This window comes from Myotis davidii, unplaced genomic scaffold (genome assembly GCF_000327345.1).
Source record: "Myotis davidii unplaced genomic scaffold, ASM32734v1 scaffold555, whole genome shotgun sequence".
NCBI classification, from domain to species: domain Eukaryota; kingdom Metazoa; phylum Chordata; class Mammalia; order Chiroptera; family Vespertilionidae; genus Myotis; species Myotis davidii.
The window spans coordinates 391827-396921 of record NW_006286315.1 but is presented as its reverse complement, the minus strand read 5'-3'; the positions used below and the strand labels follow the sequence as shown (position 1 = coordinate 396921).

General features: G+C 50.8%; 1 long non-coding RNA gene across 1 annotated transcript in view; it reads right to left on the bottom strand.

Moving 5' to 3' along the window:
* Positions 1-622: 622 nt before the first annotated feature.
* The window catches only part of LOC107182144, a 33539-nt gene continuing 29066 nt past the window's right edge, over positions 623-5095 (bottom strand). The window contains exons 2-3 of the long non-coding RNA XR_001512873.1: positions 3503-3942; positions 623-1864 (exon numbers count right to left, since the gene is read on the bottom strand). This is a non-coding gene — a long non-coding RNA (uncharacterized LOC107182144). The remainder of the gene's footprint in view (positions 1865-3502; positions 3943-5095) is intronic.

The window sequence follows — 5095 nt, the reverse complement described above, 5'->3', positions numbered from 1 at the left end:
CCCACACCCCCCCCATAGAATTCTTGAGCTAGGGGTTCAACTGCTATCCCCCTAACCCCCACCCCCAGTATTAAACAGGATGGGAAAATTCAAGAGAAAACACTGACATGTTTTACAAAAAGCTACAAGTTTACTAACAATTATATTCTAACATGTATCAAAGTTTCAAGCAGGTCATTTTGAACCTCAAATAAGAAATCACAATATTAATTAAAAACTGAAAAGTGTAGTGGTGGTGATTTATGGGGTTTCGGTCAAAAATGAAAATGCAGAAAATGTTTATTTTGGTAGATTTGTGTTGATGCTGTATTTTCCTTGAAAAACTTCAACTGTTCCTCCTTTGTGTCTATCTTCTAAAATGCCCTGTTGGCAATTATAGTACAAACCACAGGTTCTTACAAACACGGAATCCTGACAGGTGATCACATGTGTTCTTGGCATCAAAGGCACCTTCCACAGCCCTGGCCAGTGTGGCTCAGTTGCTTGGTCCAGTGCACCAAAGGGTTTCGGGTTTGATCCCCGGTAGGAGCATGTATGGGAGGCAACTGATTGATGTTTCTCTCACATGGATGTTTCTCTCTCTCTCTCTCTCTCTACCCCACCCCCCTTACCCCTTCTCTCTAATTCCCTCTACCTCCTTCTTTTTCTAAAATCAATAAAAATATATCTTTAGGTGAGAAGTTAAAAAAAAAAAGATGTCTTCATAGACCACATAAACTGTTCCCCTAGTTTCAGGTGTGTTCCCCATTCTGATTAGACAAATAGGTCCATATTTCCCAAATATGTCATACATCTCTTCAGCTATGATTCTGTAAGACAAATTCCTTATATACAAAATCGATTTACTTCAGGTGGAAGTTGAATGTTCACCCTCTTGACTGCCTGCATCGCCATCTCAGCAGGCTGATGAGGTCACTGCAGCAAACGCGGGAATTCTCCGTACTCCTCCGGGCTCACTCAGCTTTGAGAGCAACACAGCATCTGTCACTGCACCTTTGCTTTAGAATTTTAATTTTTTATGAATCCAGTTCTCTGTAAACTCTTCATTTTCTGTATTTACTTTATTGTGCTAATCAGGTATTTTGAAATCCATGTCTGATTGCTCCAATATCTTCATCTCTGCTGGGCCTATCACTGCCCGCGCCCCCAGTCCTGTTTCTCAGTTGCCTAGTAACCTAGTAACCTGTCAGGCATTGTGTATGTCAGAATGGTGGAGAGTCAGGACGATGTCTCCCTCCTGGATGGGCAACAGAGGGACAGGTTGCCATAGTCCAATCGGGGGCTCAGCTGAAACTGAGCTTGTCTGCAGTCCTTATGAAGTCCAATCTTCCTGTGGCTTGCTCCTACTCCCAGAGTGCCACCCCGAAAGTCCCCGCGGAGAGTCTGGCATATTTCTTAGGGTCATTACTCTCTGACGCGTCCTGAACAATTCCCAGCACCATGAAACCGCCGAAAATCCTGCTCTGCGTGTGAGCACTCTGCTTTTCTTACCTGAGCAATATCACCAGCAAATGCCTTGAGAGAAAACTGCTGCTGCCAACTTCACTTCTTCGGCCTCCTTCCTCGCAGGAATCTTGGCGCTCAGTTCCTGACTCCTCAGCAGGCCCACACTCCCAGCTTGGGCTCCCCGCCCTGCAAACTTGTGTGGAGCTCCTCTAGCTTCTCTGCCTCTTGGCAGCCACCTTACCCAGCCTGAGGGGAAAAGCCAGTGCAGGAAGCAGGGCTTACCTCCTTGAGCTCCCCTCTGAGTCGTGCTGCTGGAGTGACTCTGCAGACCTTCAAGCTGGTGCCTTCTGAGTTACGGCCAGTAGGCAGTGGTCTACTGCAAGCTGCTCCACGGCCAGAAGCAGTCTGTTTTTATTACCTGGAATGAATCGCTAAACTGGAGAGTTGGAAGGGATGTGGGCTGATAACTAGGCAAGCTGGTCCAACTAGCATAGGCCACGTGGACATCTCCGAGCTACCCATGTCCTATACAGAGGCATGCGGCCAATGAGAAAGCCAGATGGGGCACAGCCCATTCCCCTCTGCCCAACCAAGAACCTCCAGGATTGAAGGCCTCCGTATGCTCATCTGAACCCTATGCTATCTGCCCTCATTCGCCCAGTCCTAGAAGTGAGACGGCACAGTGCCGAGGAATGGCAATTCCACATGTCAGAAGCTCACCCCACACTCCTCCGGGAACAGAGCACTCATCCTCGGCTCAGGGCTATTGCCTCGCTCCTGGAGGAGAAGCCTGGGGGCCTGCGACTGCCTGCGTCCTTTCTGGGGACCCTGCCCCTCAGCCAAACGGTCAGTGATGCTTCAGATGGGTAATGACGGTTTCTGAGAAAACTGCACCCTCGTCAGCTGCGCTGGTTGTCTCATTTAAGTGTGAGCACCTCACGGAGCAGAGCTGACTCGGTCCTCTCTGATGAATGACTGAAGGGACAGGCTTCTGCCACTGGGCCATTCTCCTCAGCCTCCATGTCCCAAATCCTGACAGGACAGAGGCTTGGGAGGTAAGGGAGCCCCAAAGTTACAGCTCCTAATGGGGAGGGAGGGAGGCTCTCCACGGACTAAGGAGCCTTCAGAGCAATACTCAAGGCCTGGCCAGAAAGCAGAGCTCAGAACACTCTGCTCTGTCATGGAGATCCCAGAGGAAAGGCTGAGGACTGCCAGAGAGCGGGACCCAGAGCACAGCTGGCGTGGGCTTATCTCCACTGAGAGAAGGGGACCACCTGTGCCCAAGCACAGTAGGACTGTCATGTGGGCAGATGGCGCCCTGGGCTGATACCTGTGTGATGGTGCTGCCCCACAACACAGAGGCCACCACAGCTCTCGCCACGGAACCTCACGCCTGAGTCCCAAAAGTGGGCATCTTTTCCAACTCTGCCCACGCCTTTCTGGATGAGCCAGCTGGGAACGGCTGCTCCTACTGTCTTCCCCACATCCCACTACTCCCCACCCCTCCGCTCACCTTCCATGCTCTCAGTATCCTGGCACCTCAGAGTGCAGGGCAGAGGTGATGTGGCCCTACCAGTGGGGAGGACACACCCCTGGGTGCTTCTCCTGCACCACCATGGGAAACCACAAGCTGTAACAGTCCTACAGCTAAATTCTTCTCTTGGGGGATGGGACATGCACAGTGAGAGCTTATAGGGGGCTCAGGTGTATGAGGAGAAAGGCTTCTATTGAACCATCGTCCCCCAGTGCCTCAGCCTTCCCCTAACAGTCACCTCGTCAGGCCTGCCGTCAGTGAGAGATGCTGCACTTGTCCTACCCTGCTTATGCAGGGCCCGATGGTGGGCGGACACAGGGCCTTGCCTCCACTCTCCACCCAGAGGTCTGGGCACTGCCCCCAGGAGGGGCCTGAGATGCAGAGTCCCAGCTGTGGAAACAAGAAGGTGCCCCTAGGAGGAGACCAGGAAAGGCAGCTAGAGACTTTGGCCTCTTGGGAATGGCAAGCTCCAGGCTGCGGGGAGCAGCACTGGTTCTCACGCCACGTCTACACTCCACTCACCTTGTGAGGCTGACTTCCCAGACTCTGGGTGGCCCGCACGGAAGCACAGCTGCCCCAAGCATGGAGGTGCAGGAGGGCAGCACTGGCCACCACCAGCCACTTCAACCCAGCTACAGCCATGGACAGGCCTCACGCAGAGGCAGAGTTGGCCGCAGGAAGCCAGCGATGAGTCCAGCTCAGTGCTCTCCATCCTGGTCCTTTGACCAAGGCAGAATGGCTAGAGGTAGGGGTCTTGTTGGCCCAGCTCCCCGTCGTCCGAAGGCAGCTGGGGTCCTGGTGGGCCATGGAGGCAGTGCATGGGTGCTCTGTTCCTTTCCTCACTTGGGCTCCTGTGAGAAGGCACTAATCCTCACAGGTACCTCAGCCCACCAATGGTGACCACTGAAGCTGGTAAAACATGATCTTGCTGTGCCGTCTTGCTGTTCCCATTCATACAGCGACTGGTTAATAAAAGAAAAAAGGGAGTGTTAATGTCAGTCATATTAGCCAGAAGGCACCACCTGTTCTAAAACATCATCAAACTCCTGACAGGCTGTTCCATTTTTTGATCATTTGTTTATGAACTCGTTTTATTTTTAAAAATATATTTTTATTGATTTCAGAGAGGAAGGGAGAGGAAGAAATAGAAATACCAATGATGAGAGAGAATCATTGATCAGCTGCTTCCCACACGCCCACACTGGGGGTGTGCCCCAACTGGAAATCAAACTGTGACCTCCTGGCCCATAGGTCAACGCTCAACCACCGAGCCATGCCAGCCAGGTATGAACTCATTTTAGAGTAAAAGGAACCCTGAACAATGAGAAAACTGGACAAGAAATGATATATTTTTTTTAGTCCCTGGACACCAGTGCAGAACAGTGATTCCCCAAGAGAAGGGAAACCGTGAGACTGAGCCCTATGACTGTACCAGCTACGGCCGAGGTGGTTTCCAGGCTACAGTGTAAGGAGGGAAAACTCAGACCCGGCCATCTCCTGGAAGGAGAGTTAGGAGGTCAGGGAGGCCCAGGTAGCTAGAATGCATGAGGCAGAGTGTTAGGGGATGGAGATGCACAGACAACAGAGCTCCAGGATCTGCAGAGGGTCCCTTGAGTCTTCGGCTGAGGACAGGCCTGTACCTGTGAGAGAGAAACTATGGAGGAGGCCCACGCAAAAATCCCTGGAAATGAGCAGACAGAATAATCCCCAGAGCTCATAGCGCGATGGGAATATTTTGTGTTCCCCAGCCATGTGGAAAGTCCTCCTAATTCACAGGATATTGGGTAGAATCCTTAGAAGGGCATCCCCCTTCACAATGGGGCTCAATTAGCCATGGACCAAAGGCAGCTCTGCACCCACCCTAACAAAGCTCAGAACCAACTGATGCCAAGGAACTTAAGTGCACGCCAGACCAAGATTCACACTATTTGAAGAAATATAACAAAACCCAGCAACCAACAACATAAATTCACAATATCCAGTATCCCATAAGGTCTATCAGGGCTCAGCCAGGCTACAGAAATCACATGGTATTTTAAATAATGGAAGTTAATATAAAGAATTATTAGCTATTTATAGGGAATTAACTAAAAGGGAACAAAAGAAAATCATACA